This window comes from Bos grunniens, chromosome 5 (assembly GCF_055505025.1).
Source record: "Bos grunniens cultivar Pamir isolate PY7600 chromosome 5, Bosgru_T2T1.0, whole genome shotgun sequence".
Classification (NCBI taxonomy): Eukaryota; Metazoa; Chordata; class Mammalia; order Artiodactyla; family Bovidae; genus Bos; species Bos grunniens.
Window position 1 is genome coordinate 14,366,589 of NC_141169.1, and position 25,657 is coordinate 14,392,245.

A 25,657-nucleotide genomic window follows, 5' to 3' on the forward strand; every position below is an offset into this window, starting at 1 on the left:
CTGTTCTACAGGTCAGAACACTGGTGCCCACTGAAACTAAGTAACTTTAAGAAATACTTATTATATAAATGATGCTACTCGATCAGAACCTAGGACTATCTGCTTTACAGTACCCTATCCTAATAGTAGTGTTGCTATTTCTACTTCCTATTACTGATTGTAGATGCTTTTCTTTGAGTTTTTAAATATTTTCCAAGTTTTAAGAATATGAAATGAATTTGTACTTATTATCTTTATTGAGATATAATTGACATGAAATATTGTATGTTTAACGTGTATAATATATTGCTTTGACATACTTATATATATTAATTTAAAGGGTACAAACTTTCAATTAGAAGATAAATATGGTCTGGGGATCTAATGAACAGCATTGTGGTTATAATGAACAGAATTATGCTGTGAACTTGAAAACTGCTGACAGTAGAACTGAAATGTTCTCATCTCAAAAAAAGAAAAAAGAAATGGTAATTATGTGTTGTGATGGAGGTGTTAGCTATTTTTCTATTTTATACTTTATTAAACACACTTATTTTTCCTTTCATGCCATGTTGCATTACTAGACCTTTCAAAAATATACTCGTAATAGTACAAGCAAACATCTTTATCTGTTACAGACACCAGTAGATTATGTCTCTCCAGTGCTCTTTGCCCACAAAGGCTTTTCTCATCTTTTTTTACAATAAAATCTAACCTTTTTACTTTGAATGTTTAAAGAAACTGTACCACATTGATTGATATCCTAGACTCAAGTAATAGGAAGGACAAACTATCAATTCACATAATACATCTGAATTTCACATGTTTTTCTAAATGAAAGAAGCCAGATCTGGCTCCTACATACCTATTTTCTGTCATTTCTCTCATCCTTTTCATGTGTCCACTTTAAGGTGAATGATTATTGTCCACTTCAAGTTACTTACATATAACATACTTTTAATGTCACAGACTTTTGCAGTTTGTCCATCCTCAAAAAGCCTATCTGTTGTTCTGGGCATATCTCATTTCTTTTGTCTTTGTCAGCCTTAATTTAATGTTACATCCTTAGAGTAGTCCTCAGAAATAAGGAAAATAGCTACAGATAGAATGCCATATACACTATTTATCTTGAGCAAAATGAGCCTAAGCCTGTAGCCTAAGACTTTCATGGGCATGGTTACTACAATATATAAAATAGTGACTCTCACACAACAGCAGCATCATCACAGCCCAAAACACTGATTGTTGGACTCTTGTCCCAGAGATTCTGATGCACTAGGTCTGATGCAGGGCTTGATGTTTTGCTCTTATACCCTGTGCCCCAGTTAATGCCATTGGTCTATGGATCACATGTGGAGAATCACTGTAATATAGAGGAAATTTGGGGCATGGAGGAAGGGGAGGGTGGAGAAAGAAATGAAGGGTTCTGACTTGAGGTAGAAAGAAGAGAAAGTCAATAACTGGCAACTAAGGAGGCAATTGGAGAAAAGTAATCCAAGTTCCAAGATTTATTTTTGACTCAAAGTTTTTATTTAGGAACATTTTAAAGCAATGAGTGAATGAACTAATAAAATAGCCATTTGTGAAAATATATCATCTGAGACATAGTCAAGGAACTGTAATATACCATGTAACAAAGTGCTTCCTAACCAATATTAGATTTAATCAATTTATAACACATTTCAAAAATTATGTAATCATTAACATCTGTCTTCATGTGTGAAATACTCTAAAGAACCCTATCAAAATTTAATTTGAATCCAACATTTAAGCAAATCTGGTTTAAATAATTTTTCTGTGAATAAGGGACAACTTCCTTTTCACTTTTGTGTGTGTCATTATTTAAAAGCTTAATCTCTGTCCCTGGGAAGGTCGAACAGAAAGTGCATGAAACTGAAGCTGAAATAAATGAACTCTACTTTCTCACAGGGATTTTTTTTGAAGGTTAACGAGATTTTCACTTGTTGCATGTCTGATGTCTTTTGATGAGAGAAACTATATAAACATCAAATATTATTCTAGGCAAAAAGGTTCATTAGTGCTTTATTTTCCATTAATATTTGCCAAAACCAAATTGGCACTAAGTGTAATTCTACAGAATGTTTGGCAAACACTTGTTTTCTGTCAAAGCCATGTCAATATACAGATGGATTCCATTTTCACAGTGACCCAAATAAAGTGATATTCAAGATTAAAATTTGGGATGAAATAACTATTAACGTGTGAAATGCCTTAAGGAATTTATGCAGTAATGCAGAACTGTGATGAAATGCAATAAAAACTAACTAAATTATAAAATTACTCAGGAAAATTGATGAAGTTGGATATGTTATTATGATGACCGTTGGCAATTGTATGTAATCACACTGTAGCAACAGCAAAGGGAATATTTTTAACTTGCACATTGTGTAATTCTTAGAATGAGTGAATCTGGCTAGAAATTACTCCTAATGTTTACATAAAGAAATTACATCTCCCTTGGGAAAAGTGGTGTTTGTTACTATTAAGGCACATTGTAAAACTCCAATGATACATTGTAAACAATTTTATCTGCATGTGATAGTCTGCATAGGGGTGAAACTCTTCCAAGTCATGAAGGAGATCCTCTGAAACTGAGCTAACATGACAACATGACGTACGGGAACACTGATCTTTCACAGGGTTAACTTAATTAACCTTATGAGCTTTAACCTTATGCGATTAATGGATTTAATCACATTTAATGAAATAAACTTAATGGGGAGTCTGTGCAAAGTTATGCAAACTGTCCTTACTTTATTGTTTCAGTGACCCTTTATTGATGGTAAACCATGTAGGTGGTAGTTTAGGCATTGAAGTTATAGCAATAAATGAAACCATGTTTGTGTTCCTACAGAATTTAGTGGCACTTAATTTATAGTTCATTAGGAGAGGCATCTAATTAAAAATACATATATATTATATGCTGCTAAGTGACTTCAGTCGTGTCCGACTCTGCGCGACCCCATAGATGGCAGCCCACCAGGCTCCCCTGTCCCTGGGATTCTCCAGGCAAGAACACTGGAGTGGGTTGCCATTTCCTTCTCCAATGCATGAAAGTGAAAAGTGAAAGTGAAGTCGCTCAGTCGTGTCCGACTCTTAGCGACCCCATGGACTGCAGCCTACCAGGCCCCTCCGTCCATGGGATTTTCCAGGCAAGAGTACTGGATTGGGGTGCCATTGCCTTCTCCGATATATTATATAGCTATATAATATAATAGAACTATATGATATTCATATAAATATATAATGTTCATATAAGCATATTTACAATACATATAAAATGTTGTAAGGATCATAGTTTTATTGGAAATAAAATTGAAGTCTCTCAGTCGTGTCTGACTCTTTGCGACCCCATGGACTATAGCCTATCAGGCTCCTCCATCCATGGGATTTTCCAGGCAAGAGCACGGGAGTGGGTTGCCATTTCCTTCTCCAATGGGAAAAAAAAAGGAGCAGTTTAGATAATAGAAACTGGGAAGGTGCCATTTTAAGAGCATGATCAGGCAGGAGTCTCTGAGGGAGTGAAATCTGAGCAGACATCTGAAAGTAGATTAATAATCTAAGGACAGAGATTTCCAGTTCAAAAAAATAGGAGTATATGAGTGGAAATATTTTTCAAAGACCAGCAATAAAACTGGAATGAGCAGAGACATGCATGGAAGGAAACAGCTGCTCTGGAGCAGATCATGGAGGTGTGCAATGGATCATGTTGGGCATGGTAAAATATAGATTTTACACTGAAATGAATATAAACCAATTAGAGAGTTTTAAGCAGGCAAAGGCCATGAGCTGACTTATTTGTAGGTGAGAAAATCTATCTGAATGTGGAAAGTTATAGATTTAAGTAACTTTGCTTGAATATAGGTACATGCTTTGAGTCTACTAAGGTGATACTATTATCCTGATGAAATATTCATTTAAAATAGTATTTAATGGGATTTTACCCAGAGGGAATGATAATTTACCCTATGCTAGGAAGGTTCTATAAACACTTTATTCTTCCTGTGAAATATATGTATCACATCTATGTATGGTTTTTTAAGTAGTGATAAAGTGAACATGTATAGTGTCTACCCAGATTATATTAAAGCCCCACATGCCCCTTTCTAGAGGTCTTTCAAGAAGTTTTATAAGAATTTTTTAAATCTCTGATTATTAAAATATAATTTCCAGTATTGTGATGCCAGCATATAAACATGGATTATTATGTTTAGCTGCTATGTGTCCTATGATCTTGCTAAATTTATTTATTAATTTGATAGTTTCCTTAAGATTGTCTATACAAAGACTCTTGTTATCTGCAAATAGAGAAAGTTTTATTTTTTGCCTTATAATCTTCATTTTATTCTTATTTTCTTCTTATAGTTATTACCTCCAGAAAAGTGGTGAGAAGCAGATTTCTTTCCAGGTTTCCTGATTTTAGGGGGAACTTGTCCATTTTTACCATTAAATATGTCATCAGTGAGGTTTGGTAGATGCCCTTTATCAATATCCTTCTGTTTTATTTTTCAGACTTTTTATCATGAATACACCATCTAATCATGATTTTCTTCATCACATGAAGGCCATCTTAATGTTGGTCATCTCTTATTGTCTTTTCCCTTAAAGGTAGATCAAAGTTTCTTGGTTTGTGTATTCCAAGTAATTTTGGATTGTATTCTGTATACTCTGAATGTTAGGAATACTCTAAATTCTGTTTTGTTTTACATATTTTTTCTTCTGAAGAGTGTTGATCTTGGTTTGTTTGTCTTAGCAGGCAATAATTTGGCCCTAACCAAACTGAAAGCTCTCTTAGGTGGAAACCTAAAGCTTAATTCATTCTCAGCAAGAGTTTGTTTGGTACATTTGTAGTTTAGAGGTCCCCCAGATGTTTGGGAAGACTTTGTACATAACATTTGAGGTGCCCAATCAAGGTTTCTCTCTTTTTAAAAATTAAAACCTCATTTTTCTAGCAACTATGAATGCCTTACATTCTTTCTCTGATTCTTTAGGGCAGAAAGACTGTTTTCTTTGCTTTTGTTTTAGGATTTTATCCTTTATACAATGCACTGACTTTAGGCAGCCCTCCGGCTAACACTGGAAAAATGTGGAATGGCTTCCAAGTATTGACTTGCCTTCAGAATCTTGCTGCCTTTTGGATAGTTTTTATAAGCTTTCTGTGTGCATGTTACTTTATATTTGCTATCTGTGGCATAGCTGGATTTGGTAGGAACTGCCTAACCAGAGGATAAGCAAAAGTCTTTATTCTTTTATTTGTAATTTTAATTTTAAAAATTTTAATTAAAAAATTTTTTTTATTTTTAAAATTTATCTGAGATTTAAAATTTTAAGTAAATTTTTGTGTGGGCAGCTCTTAAAGGTCTGTAACTGTGTTTTCTTCAAGCTCTTACTTGACAGTTTAGCAGGATATTATATCTCTTTAGATAGTTACTTCTCCAACTGAAATTTGAAAATATCACCAGACTATCAACTGGCCTATCTTGATTTGCAGATGATATTATCCTATGTATAGAAAAATCCCAAAGAATCTACCAAAAACTTGTAGGGATTAATAAATGAAGTCAACAAAGTTACAGGGTACATACAAATACACAAAAATAGTGTTTCTGTATAGCAGAAATGATCAATAAAAAAAGGAAGTTAAGGAAGAAATCCTATTTACAAGAGCATAGAAAAGAATAAAATATCTAGAAATACATTTAATCAAATATATGAAAAACATATATTGAAAACTATAAAACAATGCTGAAGGAAACTAAAGACAGAAATAAAGTGGGGGAAAAAAAAAAGATCTGTGTTCATGGATTTGATGACAAAATATTGTTGAGTTGCCAAAATTCCCTGAAGTTATCTACAGATTAGTGAAATCCCTACCAAAATTCACAATGGCCTATTTTGCAGATATGGAAAAAGTAGATCCTGAAATTCATATGGAATTACAAGGTACCTAAATTTATCAAAATAATACTGAAAAAGAACAACAAAGATGGAAGGTTCACAATTCCAGATTTCAAAACTTGCTACAAAGCAAGCAATATAGAACAATATGATATTAGCACAATGATGCAATTTTAACCCAAGGGGTAGAATTGAGAATCCTGAAATAAACTCATAAATTTGTGGCCCTATATTGTTGAATAAGTTGCTGAGAACATTCAATGAGCTAAAAGTTAATCTCTTCAATAAATTATAATCAATTGACTGGATATAAATAGACAGTAGAATGAGGTTGAACTCCTATTTCATGTAAAAGTCAACTCAAAATATATCAGTGACCCAAACAGAAGAGCTAAAAGTATGAAAATCTTAGGGAAAAAATGGTATAAATTTTCATGATTTTTGGCTATGAATCCATGGTAGTGGATTCCTAGAAATGACACTGAAAGAATGAGCAGCAAAAGAATATATATTCTTTTGCTGCTCATTACATATATATATATATATATATATATATATATATATATATATATATAGGCTTCATCAAAATTAAATACTCTGAGTATCAAAGCACATTATCAACTCAAAGGAGAGTCAGTCTTGACAAAAGCAGAAACTATTTTCAAGTCATATATCTGATAAGGGTTTACCATCTAAAGTATATAAAGAATGCTTACAACTCCACAACAAACAGACAAATGAAACAAATACAAAAGAGGGTGTGTCAGGAGTTTTGTCTCTGGAGGAGAATGATCCTCTTAAGGGTAAGAGAATAAACATCCAAGAACCTTAAAAAGAAGATGGACAACTGACTTGAACAGTTATTTTGCAAAGAAGATATACCAATGTTCAATAAACAAACACATGAGAAGATGCTCAACATCATTGATCATTATGGAAATATAAATCAGAACCAAAATAACATACTACTTCACACCCAGTAGGTTGACTTTGATGAGGAGGATACAAATGAGAATTAAAAAAAGAAAAAGAAATTAGAAGGAGAAGGAAAATGAAAAGGAGGAGAAAAATAACAAGTGTTGGTGAGGATGTGAAACAGGTGGAGTCCTTACGCATTTCTGGTGGGGATATGAAAGTGTAAAGCACTGGCAAGCAGTTAACAGTTCCTCAAAAAGTTAAACAGGATTTCTGCATGACCTTATGACTCCACTCCTGGGTACAGATCCAAAATAATTAAACAAATACTGAAACAAACACCTGTACCAGAATTTTCTAGTAGCACTATCCACCACAGTCAAAAGATGGAAACAACCCAACTATTCATCAGTAGATGAATGGAGAAAAAATAATGTGGTATATATGTTCTATTTAGTCGTTAAAAAAGAATGAGGTACTGACACATACTACAATTCTGAATAAATCTTGAAATCTATGTGAAAAAAGCCAAACACAAAATGTCACATATTACATAATTCCATATATGTGAAATTCCATATATGTGAAAATGTCGCATATTATATAATTCCATATAGGCAAATCCCTAGAGACAGAAAGCAGATTGGTGGTTGTCAGGGGAGTGAGTGAGGTTTAGGGATAAAAGAGTGAATAAAGAGTGACTGCTGGATAAGTACAGAGTTTTCCTTTTAGGGTGATAAAAATATCTTGAAACTAGATAGAGGTGATGGTAGCACAATAGTATAAATGTACTAAATACCACAGGACTGTGCACTTTCAATGGTTAATTTTTGTTCTGTGAATTTCCCCTAAGAAAAATTACACTGAGTTAATTTTTTTTTTGAAAAAAACCTGATGCTGGGAAAGATTGAAGGCAGGAGGAGCAGGGGACAACAGAGGATGAGATGGTTGGATGGCATCTGCGACTCAATGGACATGAGTTTGGGTAAACTCAGGGAGTTGGTGATGGACAGGGAGTCCTGGCATGCTGCAGTGCATGGGGTCACAAATAGACACGGCTGAGCAACTGAACTGGACTGAACTGAACTGAACCTTTTTTTACATATCAGATTGGCAGAAAATCAAGTTTTACAGTGTATTCTGTTGGGAAGGCTGTGGGGAAACATGTGCTTTCATGCATTGCTGATGGGAATGTAAAATATCAATAGTATAGATGCCATCAAGGGTAATTTGGCAATAGATAGCATTTACTGTTTGACTCAGCAATTCACTTCTAAGAATAGTTCCCATAGTTGCAGTAGTAAAAAGACCAAATGATGTATGCACAAGGCTATTCAGTGGAACTCTAATATAACAGCATAAGAGGAGAGACGAGATACATCTGTATCAGCACCGGTGTCTGTAGAAACATTGTAGAAAGATTGTTTGTAGAAAGATTGACACACTCTGTGGAGAAATCACTCAAATGGGTTGTTCCATGAAAAACACAAGGTAAATGTCAAGAACAGGTAAATTTCTAGAGACACAAAGTAGATTGGTCTGTGGCTAGGAAGGGGCTTTCCTGGTGGTTCAGTGGTAAAGACTGCCTGCCAATCTAGGTTTGATCCCTGGATCAGGAAAATCCCTGGGAGAAAAAAATGACAACCCACTCCAGTATTCTTGCCTGGGAAATCCCATGGACCTGGGAGCCTGGTGTACTCCATGTGGTCACAAAAGAATCAGTTATAACTCAGTGACTGAACAACAAACAACAAAGTCTGGGAGGAGGGCGACTGGGAGGTGTGGAGATTAGGGGTCTGGGTATTTGAAAGTAATCTAAAATTTAATGGTAATGAATGAACAGGTCTAAATTTTTTTTAATTGACATGTATACTTAAATGGGTGAGTTTTATAGTATGTGAATTATATCTTAGTAAAGTTGTTATAGAAAAAGAGAATAAGGGATCAATTTGGTATATGAACTCTTTTCTCTGTCAGATTGTATAGAATCAGTCATTGATTTACAGTAAGTAGTCTAGAGGAAATGGTTCAGATTAAGAGAGATTTTCATAAAATATTGCTATCTGGGGAGACCTCCACAGTGGGGGCAGGGGTGAGAAGAAGCGATTTCAAGTCTACAGTAAATTAAAAAGTCAGGGAAATAATTTTTTAAATAAAGCAGGAAGTGCTCCCTCATCTGGAAGGCCAGGAACCAAACTATCGGAAGCAAAGTGAAATAGATTCAGAATTACTTGGTACCTCTTTCTTACCTGACAAAGAAATGTTTCAGGTTGGCTCATGAAGGGAAAGAAAAGCCAATGAAAACATAGCAACTAAAAGTATCAGTAAGTTGATCTGGTACCTAATCTTGCCAGGATTGGCTGTAGATGATTTATAAGAAAAAGTCTAGAAGGTTCCACAGGAGGATATTACAAATAGAACTAGAAATGGTGCCTCAGAAAGAGCTAGGTTGTTGGTCTTCATTTCAATAACAAAAGTTATTTGTGTATTTTCACAATCAATAAATTGGAGGAAAATTATAAAACTGAAGTGAAAACGAGGGGCCCAGAAAGTGATGGTAAAAGAAGAGTAAGCCAAATTCTTGGAGGCTGCAAGATGTCAGATGATAATATAAGTAGACAAAAAGTAGTCGATTATAAATTAACCAACAGGAATAATTTTGCAGTATTTAAAGCAATTAAAAAGTCACATCATCACATTAAAATCACTTTAATATTCAAATTATGTCACCTGTCAAAACAAGGTTTTAAAAAGAATAGTTTTCATGTGAAACATTCCATAGTAAATTTAAGGACATTCAATCCCTGATTATATTTTTATGAGTGAAGGGCACATGAAATTAGCCCTATAGATAATTTGACTGCTCTATATATAGTAGGTACTGATGATTGAATATTTGAGGGGTTAATTTTATGATTAAAATTTACTTAATGCACTTTAATGTTTTATAAAATGGATAATATATGCACAGAGAAAGGACTCACCTTTAATCTGACAAATTAGCTTTCCTGATTTTAAGAAATCTATATCAGAGGCTATAAAGTAGTTTTCTTAGCACCCAATACTGATAGGGGACCTGATATGGAAAGAATGAACTTCCCCCTCCTTTTCTTAGAACTCTGAACAATATCCAATTCAGTCCATTTAAAAACAAAGGGGAAATCTTGTTTGAATGATAAACATTTTATAGGAAAGTTTTTTATTGCAAATTATAGGAAATATGAGTTTTCTCATTTCCTCACCTTACTTCCTCCTCAAAATATTTTGGATGCTTCCCAAGTGTTATTTCATATACTGAAATCCAAGATGTAATAGGTTATTATGTTTCCTTGTAGATTTTAACTCTAAAATATGGATTCAGGATTAAACTCTACTGCTAGTTTAGTTTCTTTTGGCATGTTATCTTCTTTTCAAATGTTATCCAAATGGAACAGAAATGTTCTCTCACAATTCACCCGAGTAAAAAATATTTTTGATGGTTTGGTTAATCTTTTAAAATTTATCCCGATTTTTACTACTGTATAGAAACAATCTAAAAGCTGTATTTTAAATCTGAGGAGAGAAATCCTACATGGCAGAGACCAAGAGATTTGCTTATTTAATTTGTGATGTTTGAAAATTATGATATGGAGGTCATTATCTGGCAATTACTTTTATAAACAGTATATTATTCTATTATTGTTATTGTTTTTACATTATTGTGGTTTATGAAAATTATCGCAGCCATTTCCTTTTTTTCAGATAAAATATTGTCTTCTTGGTAGGTTTCTCTGTACCAAGCCATAAGCTTCTTAAAGTTTATATTTCACTTTATACACAGTCATTTTGTTAGTATTCTTTTTGAAGAGCTTTTACACATAGTCAACTTTAACATTAATCACCAGTATGCAATTTATATCTGAAATCTGCAATCTAAATATCTCACAATTAACATTGTGCCCTATTGTTTTATTTTTTTCTCTTAATGAGAAATGTATCTCTCATTAACTGTATTATTCTTCAGCATAGTTTTTCAAAACTAAATTGTGTTAAAATATAATATATTTATACTAGGGCTTTAAGTGCTGGCATTTTTTATATTTTTATTTTCTAAATGTTTATTGTGCATTTACTGTGTATTTACTAAGCACTGAAAATGATGCTTAGCCAAAGGAAAGCTGTGTTAGCACCTATGGTGACTATAAATTCTGTTGTATAATGATTTATAGAAATGTAACTTCAAGTTAGAAAAACAGATGTTGCTTTAAAATTTGAAAAGGGGAGCTGATCTATCATGGATGTAATGATATCAGTAAATGTTCTGAATATGTACAGTTTTAGTTGACCTCTAAAAGAAGATTGAAAAGAGTAGGAGTTAAGTAAATATATAAAGGGATCACAAATTTCTAGAAATGTGGAAAATTCCAAGGGAAAGTGAGAAAATACTGGCTGAAAATCACTAAAAGAAAGTTGCTATCAGACCCATTTTGACTTTCTCTGATAGTATCTTATAGTGACTTTATCAATATCTAACTACTGACCAGATGGAAGTATTATTGATGGGAATGTAAACTGGTACAGCCACTATGGGAAGCAGTATGGAAGTTCCTCAAAAAACTGAAAATAGAGCTACCCAGCAATTCCACTCCTGAGTATACAACTGGAAAAAATGAAAACACTAATTTGAAAAAGATGCATGTAACCTGGTGTTTGTAGCTGCAGCATTTACAATAGCCAAGATATGGAAGCAAACCAAATGTCTATTAATAGATGAATGATTAAAGTGGCAAATATATATATAATGGAACATTAATCATAAATAAGAATGAGATACTGCTGTTTGCAACAGCATGGATGGACCTGGAAAGTGGATAGACCTGGAAAATGTGCTTAGTCGAAATTAGTCAGACAGTGAAAGACAAGTACTGTACTGATATCAATTAGGTGTGAAACCTAAAATATAACACACATATATATATATATAGCAAAACAGCAACAGATAGATTATAGAAAATAAAATTAGTGGCCACCAGTGGGGAGAGGGAAGTTGAGGGCATGTTAGGGTTATGAGATCTAAAGATACAAGCTACTATATAAAAACAAGAGTATAAACTAAAAATACTGAATTGCTATGCTGTACACCTAAAGTTAATATAATATTGTAAATCAACTATCGTTCAATAAACAGCAGCAGACTTGGTCTGTCAAGTGCTAAATCTCCTGATAGTGTGAAAAGTGAAAGTGAAAGTTGCTCAGTCGTGTCTGACTCTTTGCGACCCCATGGACTATACAGTCCATGGAATTCTCCAGGCCAGAATACTGGAGTGGGTAGTCTTTCCCTTCTCCAGGGGATCTTCCCAACCCAGGGATTGAACCCAGGTCTTCCACATACCAGCTGAGCCACCAGGGAAGCCTTCCTGATTGTATAGATAAATCCAAAGCCTTAATCACAATATGGATGAAGTGTCATGATCTGGCCCCAGCCTACCTTTCAATTTGATTTTCTGTTCCATCGCATTATATAATCTACATTCCTGACAAACAATATGGTAAAATCTCAGAGGTCATAAACCAAATCTTATTTATCTTTCTGTCTCTCTCAGGGCCTGGCAAAATGTCTTGCTTTAGTAGTAACTCAATAAATATTTATTAAATTTTCATTATAATGTAGTTTCAAATGTAAAAAACAAAATAGATACCATTTATCAGATAGAAAAGCAGAAAAACTCTTGTGTTGTTTTAATTATTAATTTGTTTTAAGAATAAAAATCCACTTAGCCAAATATAATAAATATTCTTTGATAATTGTTGCCTAACCCAGAGTGTTTAGTTTTCAGTAAAGTTTTAATTAATCCCTTAGCAAAATAAGTATGGTGTCAAATATGTAAACCTTTTTGAAATATTTTGTTTTTGTTTTCATGAACACATAATTTATTTCATTTGCTTTGTTTTACATGGTTTATAAGAAGGCTTGAATGTTAAATCTATTTGAAACTTGGTCTATTAATAAACATAACAATGATTAAGGTTTCTTTATCTGAGAAACTCATTACTGCTATCTGAAATTCTGTCATTTTTTAATGTAGTCAATTATAATGGGGACTTGTCACATAAATTAGTAAACTGATAAGTTCACTTTTCACTTATACTAACAAATTATATTGCTAACTAAAAAACAGATTTCCTCATTATGAAATGTAGTTGAGATATTATTTGAGATACATTCTTTAGTAAAGTTTCTAATGAAATTCTAAAGCCAGACGGTTGGTATTTTTGTCATTACGAGATGACTTGCATTCTTGGTATTCTGTGGTTTTGTTTTATAATTCTGTGTTGCGCTCGTCGGTGAATTTATGCCTTCTAACCAGTTATCTAACTCTAAGCTCAGGTCACTTAGGGAGAAATCTGTGGCAAAGCTTCAGACAACATGTTTGACTTTATGCCTCACCGTGATGAGGAAAGAGTTTTATTACTCCTCTGCTGTCCTAGGGTATAGGGTGGGGGAACTTCAGTGATGTTGTGCTAAGTACATTAAGTGAATTCCTTACTTAAATCCCACAACAATCTTTCCAGGAATGAATTCTTTCTGTTCCAATTTAATATGAAGAAAGTGGCTTTCCCCTGGTCACACAGCAGTAAAACGTACCCGATTTTTTTTCTCCTGTAATTGTCAGGTCCATGTGGTTGGAATCTTCTGAGGTAGCCATTAAGCTCTGCTGCTTCTAAGGGAGGTAGATCCAGTAGTTGTGTTTTTAGGTTAAGCAAGCTGAAAGGAGTGCTCACACTTCCATCTTCTATTTATGTGGCCTTGAGAGATTGATGTAACCTCTCAGCTTCAGTCTCTAAAAAATGAGGATAGTAATAGCACTTTTCTTTTGAGGTTATTGAGATAAATAGCATAAAGTTGTGTAAACCATATTGCCCAGTGCCTGGCACTGAATCACTTTTACTGTTATTATTCTTAACTAGCAACCTAATCAGGACTTGAGGCTTTTCCCCAACAGCCTGGTTTAGGTGAGTTGTCTCTAACTAGCTTTTTATGTAATTAGAATAAATTTACTACCTCTAAGGATTTTTATGAAGATTTTAAACTGATAGTGTATATAATGCTCCTAGGATAGTGTCTGACATATTGTTAGCCTTAACATGTTTGATTTCTTACTCTGTGTGAATTACCTTGGCTACAATCTTAATGTATGGGGAATGGAACTGTGGAAAATGGAGGGACCACCGACTGAGTTTAAAACTCTTTATGAGTTTTAAGTTTATATAGAACACTGTTTGGGTACCAGTATTTGGATTGGGAAAGATATTCGAAGGTGCCAAGTTGCAAGTGTATGATTTATGTGGCTTTTCAAATTAATGTGTTATAAAGGAACTTGGCCACTGACATGCCAATTCTGCTCTTAAAAGTTTAACAGCATTACATAATGAAATAAGAACTTGTGTTTTTAATGTCTAATAATGCAAATTTCACCACCTTTTGAAATACAGCTTTTTAAATTAATTTTAGCCTGAGAAAATACCTTAAAATATGTAGACAAGTAATTCTTTAACTGTGTTAAACAACTATCTATTAAATTGGCCTCAATGAAAATATAGTTATACTAAACAAATTTAATACTGAATACGATTTTTTTTTTTGTCTCTGTGAAAAGACCCTAGTAATTACTGAGTGAGATATGTGAAAATACCACATACAAGTAATATTTGATGTGATCTGCCTCAGTAAAATCAATTTTGGTGGTCAATTGTAAAAATTTGATGATAAGGATTAAACATTATATAATTTTGTAGAAAGTTTTAAATCATTGTATAAAATGGATTACTAAACCCTTTATGTCATTTAAAGATATTATCATTTAGCAGAAATTTATATTATTTTAACTTTATTAAGTTTTACATTAATCCTGTGAATCATATTCAGAGATCTGAGTTGTTTCTACAGTTTCTAGGACATAATCCAAGTGTCTTATATTATGAATATCACATGTCTGAGCTGTGGGTTACATGATTTTTAACTAAAGTCAACTGTATATGATCACTAACATAAATCTATATTTTTAAACTCTTAGAATTTGCATATATATTATGCTAAATATGTCAATTTATATATTATTCACTTACATAGCATATCACTTTACAGGCTTGGTTTTATAATTTGTCTCATCAATGAAATTATAAAGAGAAAATTTTACTGTATGTGCCATACATATTTGTTTTAGAACCTAACTTTTAAGTAAAATAAGACTAACTCTGAATTGGAATTCAAGATTTTTGTAAAACAACATAATTTTGTTCAACATTTTGCTACTGTCCTACATTACAGAACAATTTAAAAATTTCCAGTAATATAAGAAAATGCATCAATCATGCTTTAGGTATTTTAACTTTTTTTTTGTTATTTTATAGTTTTGCTTTTAAGAATACCAAACCTGAAGCCTTTTAGACATTTTTAAAATAATAGCAAGTTGATTTAATATTATAACTTCCTCATTGATAGAATTAAATTTCTTTGTAAATTCAAACACTGTGGAAGCAGCAAAAATAAATATTCATAAACTCTAAAGTCAAATATAAAATTTTCAATAAGACATAAAGAACTTGTATTCCCACCACAGTTCAGAATATTTCTGTTGACTATAAATAATCAATTCGATTAGTCAACACAAATAAGCAATGTATACGAACACTTTTCTAGGCAAAGGCACTACAGCAATAAACAAAACAAAGAATTATTGCCCATAGTAGCCTTTATTTAGTGGGGAAATTAGGCCAAAAGTGAGGAATAGTTAACATAATTGTATGGAAAATTGTGATGTATACTAAAAAGAAAAATAAAATGTGCTTTAGAAGGTGGTTAAGGAGCTGCATAAAAGAAAATGTTGGTTTTGCAAAATTAAGTGAATAGTCAGAGAAGATTTCATTGAAAATTGACATTTTATAAAGATTTGAGGCCTGGCATGCTGCAGTCCATGGGGTCGCAAAGAGTTGGACATGACTGAGAGACTGAACTGAACTGAAAGATTTCAATGTAGGAAGGGAGTTTGGTCATGCAAATATGTGAAGGAAGAACATGTTAGGTAGAGAAAACAAAAGTGCAAATATCCTGAGGCATACAACAGTTAAGAGGTCAGAGTCAGCAGAGAGGATGGTAGTAGATGTTGAAAATAAGACAACAGGGCCAAAAATGGAGTCGCTCATGGTAAGCCCTGTGTCACTGTCTTTGAGTGATCTACATAAAAAGCAAGGATTTTGTAACTTACCAATAATTTAATGTGCTTCATATTATCTCTGTGTGACAACAAAAATTAAATTGTCTTTTGCTGAGATGGTGAAAAAAATAGATTTGCATTGGGAAATAGGGGAGTAGATTAATTGGGAGTTCAGTTTTCAGTATATTGGTTTAATAATTCTATTAGATATTCAGGTGAAAATGTCAAGTAGGTTGGTTACATACATAAGCTAGATGTGGAGAGAAAGCTATGAGAATTTGATAATAATCTAGGTGTTTTCAGCATAGTTAAAGCAATTCATGAGTTCACCAAATATTTCATAGAAACTAGAATGTATGACCTGGAGAAGGCAATGGCAACCCACTCCAGTACTCTTCCCTGGCAAATCCCATGGATGGAGGAGCCTGGTAGGCTGCAGTCCATGGGGTCACTAGGAGTCAGACATGACTGAACGACTTCACTTTGACTTTTCACTTTCATGCATTGGAGAAGGAAAAGGCTACCCACTCCAGTGTTCTTGCCTGGAGAATCCCAGGGATGGGGGAGCCTGGTGGGCTGCCATCTCTGGGGTCTCACAGAATCGGACACAACTGAAGCGACTTAGCAGCAGCAGCAGCAGCAGCAGCAGCAGAATGCATGACCAACCTAGACAGCATATGAAAAAGCAGAGACGTTACTTTACCAACAAAGGTCCATCTAGTCAAAGCTATGGTTTTTCCAGTACTCAGGTATGGATGTGAAAGTTGGACTATAAAGAAAGCTGAGTGCCAAAGAATGGATGTTTTTGAACTGTAGTGTTGAAGAAGACTCCTGAGAGTCCCTTGGACTGTAAGGAGATCCAATCAGTTCATCCTAAAGAAAATCAGTCCTGAATATTCATTGGAAGGACTGATGTTGAATCTGAAACTCCAATATTTTGGCCACCTTATGTGAAGAACTGACTCATTGGAAAAGACCTGATTCTGGGAAAGATTGAAGGCGGGAGGAGAAGGGAATGACAGAGGATAAGATGGTTGGATGGGATCATCAATGCAATGGACAAGAGTTTGAGTAGTCTCTGGGAGTTGGTGATGGACAGGGAAGCCTGGTGTGCTGCAATCCATGGGGTCGCAATGAGTCAGACATGACTGAGCAACTGAACTGAACTGAGAATGTAGATAAAAAATAAATCTGAAGTGATAAATTCTGGGCCCAACAACGGAATAAACTAAAGATTGAGAAGTAGACCTTAAAGTCATAGAAGGAAGGCCATGAGAACACAGGCTACAGGAAACTGCATGTAAACAGGAGGTGGGAACTGGTGATCACCTCTCACTTAATGGGGCAGAAAGAATGGGAATGGAGAACTGGTTTTATTCTAAACTTTTAGTTCAGAATTGTCAAATTCAAGAGAATATTGTTTTCAACAAAATAAACTTAGTTTACAAATTAGAAAGGAAGGATAATATTTAATCATATTTTCCTATACAGGCCAAATAACCAGTTCTTGGTCTGTGCATGGTCAGTCACTTCACCTGTGTCTGAATCTTTGTGACCATATGGAGGAGCTACCCCTCATCCAAGGAGCGGCAGCTGTGTGGGTGCAGGAGGGCCGAGAGGAGCTACACCACGTTCAAGGTCAGGAGGGGCGACCTCCTCCAAGGTAAGTTGCAGTGGCTGAGCTTTGCTGGAGCAGCTGTGAAGAGATACCGCATGTCCAAGGTAAGAGAAACCCAAGTAAGATGGTAGGTGTTGTGAGAGGGCATTAGAGGGCAGACACACTGAAACCATAATCACAGAAAACTAGCCAATCTGATCACACGGAACACAGCCTTGTCTGACTCAATGAAACTAAGCTATGCCATGTGGGGCCACCCATGACAGACAGGCCATGGGTGGAGAGGTCTGACGGAATGTGGTCCACTAGAGAAGGGAATGGCAAACCACTTCAGTATTCTTGCCTTGAGAACCCCATTAGCAGCATGAAAAGGCAAAATGATAGGATACTGAAAGGGGAACTCCCCAGGTAAGTAGGTGCCCAATATGATACTGGAGATCAGTGGAGAAATAACTCCAGAAAGAATGAAGGGATGGAGTCAAAGCTAAAACAATACCCAGTTGTGGATGTGACTGATGATAGAAGCAAAGTCCAATGCTATGAAGAGCAATATTGCATAGGAACCTGGAATGTTAGGTCCATGAATCAAGGCAAGTCGGAAGTGGTCAAACAGGAGATGGCAAGAGTGAACATCGATATTCTAGGAATCAGCGAACTAAAATGGACTGGAATGGGTGAATTTAACTCAGATGACCATTATATCTACTACTGTGGGCAGAAATCCCTTAGAAGAAATGAAGTAGCCATCATGGTCAACAAAAGAGTCCAAAATGCAGTACTTGGATGCAATCTCAAAAACGACAGGATGTTCGTTTTCAAGGCAAACCATTCAATATCACGGTGATCCAAGCCTATGCCCCAACCAGTAACACTGAAGAAGCTGAAGATGAACAGTTCTGTGAAGACTTAAAAGACATTTTAGAACTAACACCCAAAGAAGATGTCCTTTTCATTATAGGGGACTGGAATGCAAATGTAGGGAATCAAGAAACACCTGGAGTAACAGGCCAATTTGGCCTTGGAATACAGAATGAAGCAGGATAAAGGCTAATAGAGTTTTGCCAAGAGAACGCGCTGGTCATAGCAAACTCCCTCTTCCAACAACACAAGAGAAGACTCTATGCATGGACATCACAAGATGGTCAACACCAAAATCAGATTGACTATATTATTTGTAGCCAAAGATGGAGAAGCTCTATACAGTCAACAAAAACAAGACCAGGAGCTGACTGTGGCTCAGATCATGAACTCCTTATTGCCAAATTCAGACTTAAATTGAACAAAGTGGGGGGAAATCACTAGACCATTCAGGTATGACCTAAATCAAACTCCTTATGATTCTACAGTGGAAGTGAGAAATAGATTTAAGGGACTATATCTGATAGACAGAGTACTTGATGAACTATGGACGGAGGTTCATGACATTGTACAGGAGAAAGGGATAAAGACCATCCCCATGGAAAAGAAAGGCAAAAAAGCAAATCGGCTGTCTGGGGAGGCCTTACAAATAGCTGTGAAAAGAAGAGAATCAAAAAGCAAAGGAGAAAAGGAAAGATATACCCATTTGGATGCAGATTTCCAAAGAATAGCAAAGAGAGATAAGAAAGCCTTCCTCGGTGATCAATGCAAAGAAATAGAGGAAAACAACAGAAAGAAAGACTAGAGATCGCTGCGACCGGTGCACTAAGCACCACTGAGAGGAGCTACCCTGCGTCCGAGATCAGGGGCAGAAGCTGGGAGGACCCCATGCCCGAAGGGTGGCTGCCAGAGGAGTTACCCCATGTCCGAGGTCTGGGGCAGTGGCCGAGAGTGCCAGACTGCGAAGGCACGGGAATGGCAGAGAAGAGCTATCCTGCGTCCGAGGTCAGGGGCAGCGGCCAGGAGGAGTTAACCCACGCCTCCAAGCCCGAGGCCAGGGGCGGCGGGCAGGAGGAGCTACCCCACGCCCCCAAGCCCGAGGCCAGGGGCGGCGGGCAGGAGGAGATACCCCATGCCCCCAAGCCTGAGGCCAGGGGCGCCGGCCGGGAGGACCAACCCCACGTCCAAGGAGCCATGGCTGCGTGGGCGCAGGAGGGCCTAGAGGAGCTATCCCACATCAAAGAGATATCCCACGCCCAAGGTAAGAGAAACCCAAGTAAGACGGTAGATGTTGCAAGAGGGCATCAGAGGGCAGACACATTGAAACCATACTCACAGAAAACTAGTCAATCTAATCACAAAAGGACCACAGCCTTGTCTAACTCAATGAAAGTAAGCCATGCCCATGTGGCAACCAAGGATGGGCGGGTCATGGTGGAGAGATCTGACAGAATGTGGTCCACTGGAGAAGGGAATGGCAAACCACTTCAGTATTCTTGCCTTGAGAACCCCATTAGCAGCATGAAAAGGCAAAATGATAGGATACTGAAAGAGGAACTCCCAAGGTCAGTAGGTGCCCAATATGCTCTTGGAGATCAGTGGAGAAATAACTCCAGAAAGAATGAAGGGATGGAGCCAAAGCAAAAAGAATACTCAGCTGTGGATGTGACTGGTGATAGAAGCAAGGTCCAATGCTGTAAAGAGCAATATTGCATAGGAACCTGGAATGTCAGGTCCATGAATCAAGGCAAATTGGAAGTGGTCAAATAAGAGATGGCAAGAGTGAATGTTGCCATTCTAGGAATCAGTGAACTAAAATGGACTGGAATGGGTGAATTAACTCAGATGACCATTATATCTACTACTGCGGGCAGGAATCCCTCAGAAGAAATGGAATAGCCATCATGGTCAACAAAAGAGTCCAAAATGCAGTACTTGGATGCAATCTCAAAAACGACAGAATGATCTCTGTTCGTTTCCAAGGCAAACCATTCAATATCACAGTAATCCAAGTCTATGCCCCAACCAGTAACCCTGAAGAAGCTGAAGTTGAACGGTTCTATGAAGACCTACTAGACCTTTTAGAACTAACACCCAAAAAAGATGTCCTTTTCATCATAGGGGACTGGAATGCAAAAGTATGAAGTCAAGAAACACCTGGAGTAACAGGCAAATTTGGCCTTGGAATACGGAATGAAGCAGGGCAAAGACTGATAGAGTTTTGCCAAGAAAATGCACTGGTCACAACAAACACCCTCTTCCAATAACACAAGAGAAGACTCTACACATGAACATTACCAGATGGTCAACACCAAAATTATATTGATTATATTCTTTGCAGCCAAAGATGGAGAAGCTCTATACAGTCAGCAAAAACAAGACCAGGAGCTGACTGTGGCTCATAAAATGAACTCGTTATTGCCAAATTCAGACTTAAATAGAAAAAAGTAGGGAAAACCACTAGACCATTCAGGTATGACCTAAATCAAATCCCTTATGATTATACAGTGGAAGTGAGAAATAGATTTAAGGGCCTATCTGATAGAGTGCCTGATGAACTATGGAATGAGGTTCGTGACATTGTACAGGAGACAGGGATCAAGACCATCCCCTTGGAAAAGAAATTCAAAAAAGCAAAATGGCTGTCCGGGGAGGCCTTACAAATAGCTGTGAAAAGAAGAGGCTCGAAAAGCAAAGGAGAAAAGGAAAGATAAAAGCATCTGAATGAAGAATTCCAAAGAATAGCAAGAAGAGATAAGAAAGACTTCTTCAATGCAAAGAAATAGAGGAAAACAACAGAATGGGAAAGACTAGAGATATCTTCAAGGAAATTAGAGATACCAAGGGAACATTTCATGCAAAGATGGGCTCAATAAAGGACAGAAATGGTATGGACCTAATAGAAGGAGAAGATATTAAGAAGAGATGGTAAGAATACACAGAACTGTACAACAAAGATCTTCACGACCCAGATAATCACGATGGTGTGATCACTCACCTAGAGCTAGACATCCTGGAATATGAAGTCAAGTGGGCCTTACAAAGAATCCCTACGAACAAAATTAGTGGAGGTGATGGAATTCCAGTTGAGCTCTTTCAAATCCTGAAAGATGATGCTGTGTAAGTGCTACTTTTAATATGCCAGCAAATTTGGAAAACTCAGCAGTGGCCACAGGACTGGAAAAGGCCAGTTTTCATTCCAATCCCAAAGAAGGGCAATGCTAAAGAATGCTCAAACTACTGCACAATTGCACTCATCTCAATGCTGGTAAACTAATGCTCAAAATTCTCCAAGCCAGGCTTTAAAAGTACATGAACCATGAAATTCCAGATGTTCAAGCTGGTTTTAGTAAACGCAGAGGAACTAGAGATCAAAATGACAACATCCTTGGAATATCGGAAAGGGTGGAGGGAATTCCAGAAAAACATCTACTTCTGCTTTATTCACTATGCTAAAGCATTTGACTGTGTGGATCACAATAAGCTGTGGAAAATTCTGAAAGAGATGGGAATAACAGACCACCTGACCTGCCTCTTTAGAAACCAACATGCAGGTCAGGAAGCAACAGTTAGAACTGGACATGGAACAACAGACTGGTTCCAAATAGGAAAAGGGGTTCGTCAAGGCTGTATACTGTCACCCTGCTTATTTAACTTCTGTGCAGAGTACATCATGAGAAACACTGGGCTGGAAGAAGCACAAGCTGGAATCCAGATTGCTGGGAGAAATATCAATAACCTCAGATATGCAGATGACACCACCCTTATGGCAGAAAGTGAAGAGGAACTAAAAAGCCTCTTGATAAAAGTGCAAGAGGAGAGTGAAAAAGTTGGTTTAACTCAACATTCAGAAAACTAAGATCATGGCATATGGCCCCATCACTTCATTGGAAATAAATGGGGAACCGTGGAAACAGTGTCAGACTTTATTTTTTTGGGCTCCAAAATCACTGCAGATGGTGACTGCAGCCATGAAATTAAAAGACGCTTGCTGCTTGGAAGAAAAGTTATGACCAACCTAGATAGCATATTCAAAAGCAGATACATTGCTTTGGCAACAAAGGTCCGTCTAGTCAAGGCTATGGTTTTTCCAGTGGTCGTGTATGCATGTGAGAGTTGGACTGTGAAGAAAGCTGAGCTCAGAAGAATTGATGCTTTTGAACTGTGGTGTTGGAGAAGAATCTTCAGAGTCCCTTAGACTGCAAAGGCATCCAACAAGTCCATTCTAAAGGAGATCAGTCCTGGGTGTTCTTTGGAAGGACTGATGGTGAGGCTGAAACTACAATACTTTGGCCACCTCATGCGAACTGTTGACTCATTAAAAAGACCCTGATGCTGGGAGGGACTGGGGGCAGGAGGAGAAGGGGATGACAGGGGATGAGATGGTTGGATGGCATCACTGACTCGATGCATATGAGTTTGGGTGAACTCTGGGAGTTGGTGATGAACAGGGAGGCCTGGCGTTCTGCGATTATTGGGGTCGCAAAGAGTCCGACATGACTGAGCAGCTGAACTGAATTGAACTGGATTGTAGCCCACCAGGGTCCTCTGTCCATAGGATTATCCAGGCAAGAACCATGGAGTGGGTTGCCATGCTCTCTGCTAGGGGATCTTCTGGTCCCAGGGATCGAACGCACATTCTTCCCACAGGGCAGTCAGTCTACTAATATGGAAATTAAATTTTCTGGCACTTTGAGAAAGAGAACATTGTTCCTGGCCCTTGAAAAATAGCCTGGAGACAGAAGTAGTCACTTTTGAGAGGAGATCTGTATTACTGTTCCTCCATCCTGTGTTCATTATTTCATCTGTTCTTTTTGTTATTTTGAGTGGAGGACTGTTTTCTTTGCTTGATTTTAGACATTTGCATTAGACTCTTAAATTTAGAACTTGGTGTAATGAAAGCTTTTCCTTTGACCTCTTAATTAAATATGAAGTTCAGCAGCCTCTTTTTAGTCGTTTGACCCCCTTTTTTCCTCCTTGTCTCAGTTTTATTGAGCCTCTCATTTTGACCAGGAGTACAGATATTCTTATGACATGATAGAATCCTTAGCCAATTGACATTCAGATCTAGACTGTTAGGTGCTTTCCTTTACTTCCTAATCTTTGACATGCTTTTTTGAAAGAAGAGAAAATTTGTCCACATTGAGGCTTCTTCACTATTTGGTGTCATCATTTGACTAGTTCTGATCAATGAGCTGTTAGAAGAAATGTGAAATTTTCATTGCCAATACAAGGTTGTCTAGAACTTTTCTTATTCTTGCACATCAATGGAAGTTTGATAAGGTGGTTACTCCATCAGTCTGGGTTCCTGAGTAACTGTGATAAGCAAAGCATTCACTTCCCACCCCACTGAACTATGATGCTGCTGCTGCTGCTGCTAAGTCACTTTAGTCGTGTCCTACTCTGTGCGACCCCATGGACGGCAGCCCACCAGGCTCCCCTGTCCCTGGGATTCTCCAGGCAAGAACACTGGAGTGGGTTGCCATTTCCTTCTCCAGTGCAGGAAAGTGAAAAGTGAAAGTGAAGTCGTTCAGTCGTGTCCGACTCCCAGCGACCCCATGGACTGCAGCCCACCAGGCTCCTCCATCTATGGGATTTTCCAGGCAAGAATACTGGAGTGGGGTGCCATAATGAACTATGATAGATGTACAGTAAATTATAGGTGTACAGTAAATTATAAATACTCCTTTGTTGTTTTAAGCACTTAGTTTGAGATAGCATTTCAGTTTTTGTTTTATTTTTGTCTTTTAAAATATTGCATAACCCAGCTAATCCTGACTGAAATAGTCTTGTAGGAAGTCTGTCTCACAGTTTTTCAAAGGATCTAGAAGTCAGTAATCAGTAATGGATTTTATTATTTATATAAATTATTGAGTGTATTTTCACACTTCTAATTTTTGTTGTAAAATATAGGTTTGCTGCTGCTGTTGCTGCTAAGCTTCAGTCGTGTCCGACTCTGTATGACCCCATAGACGGCAGCCCACCAGGCTCCCCCGTACCTGGGATTCTCCAGGCAAGAACACTGGAGTGGGTTGCCATTTCCTTCTCAAGTGCATGAAAGTGAAAAGTGAAAGTGTTTATTTGTAAATATATTTGAATTTTTTTTAAAAATGAAGTTAATAAATTTTAAATAAAGCTTTCCTTTGTAATATCAGTGTATAGTTAACATCTTAGTAATATTTTCAATCTTTTTATTTGTTTATTACTAAGTTATTAAGATATTACTTTAGAGTTAAAAATTGCTTATCTTTTTTAAGCATTAATTACCTTCCAAGTACTATTCAAAGAGCTTAATGAGCATTGATTTATTAAATTAATTAGCCTAGATTAGGTCCTCTCCAAATGTTTATTGAGACATTTGGTCTGCCAAAAAGTTTTTTAAATTTGGTCTTGTCCAAGGCGTCCATTAAGATATTTGCTCCATTAAGATACTGTGTGCTCAGTAGTGTCTGACTCTTTATGACCCCGTGGACTGTAGCCTACCAGGCTCCTCTGTCCATGGAATTTTCCAGGCAAGAATACTGGAACGGGTTGCTTTCACCTCCAGGGGATCTTCCCAATCCAGCGATCAAATCTGCATCTCTTGCGTCTCCTGCATTGGCAGGTGGATTCTTTCCTGTTGCACCACTGATATTTGGTCTATGCCAAAAGTCCTTGAGATTTGGTCCTATCCAAACCATACATGAACATATTTGGCCCACAACAAATGGGTCCTTAATATTTGGGTCTGTTAAAAATGTTCATGCTCAGAAAACATCCCTGGATTCAAATAGCCCTCAGTATTTACTTATACTTTGTGTTGACAGGATTAATACATAAATAAAGACCCTGATGCTGGGAAAGATTGAGGGCAAGAGGAGAGGGTGGCAACAGAGAATGAGATGGTTGGATGGTATCACTAGATGTAAGTTTGAGCAAACTCAGGGAGATAGCAAAGGACAGGGAACCCTGCTGCAGTTCATGGGGTCACAAAGAGTCGCACACAACTTAGCCACTGAACAACAATGACAATTATGTTTTATTGGCCCAATAATTGTGTTGTGGTTGTATTGCCAATAATAATCTTTCTTGCCTTGGTAGACAGGTAATGACACATAGGGTTAAGTAGATGGGTCAGGGTTTGAATGTTGCAGAAGAATGGAACTTATACATATATAACTAGTTGTATATATAC

At 36.7% G+C, this 25,657-nt stretch overlaps 1 long non-coding RNA gene across 1 annotated transcript in view; it reads left to right on the top strand.

Moving 5' to 3' along the window:
* Positions 1 to 24,622, top strand: part of LOC147371338 (uncharacterized) — a 40,064-nt gene extending 15,442 nt beyond the window's left edge. The window contains exons 2-3 of the long non-coding RNA XR_015164767.1: positions 17,499 to 17,670; positions 24,397 to 24,622. This is a non-coding gene — a long non-coding RNA (uncharacterized LOC147371338). The remainder of the gene's footprint in view (positions 1 to 17,498; positions 17,671 to 24,396) is intronic.
* The last annotated feature ends 1,035 nt before the right edge of the window (positions 24,623 to 25,657 follow it).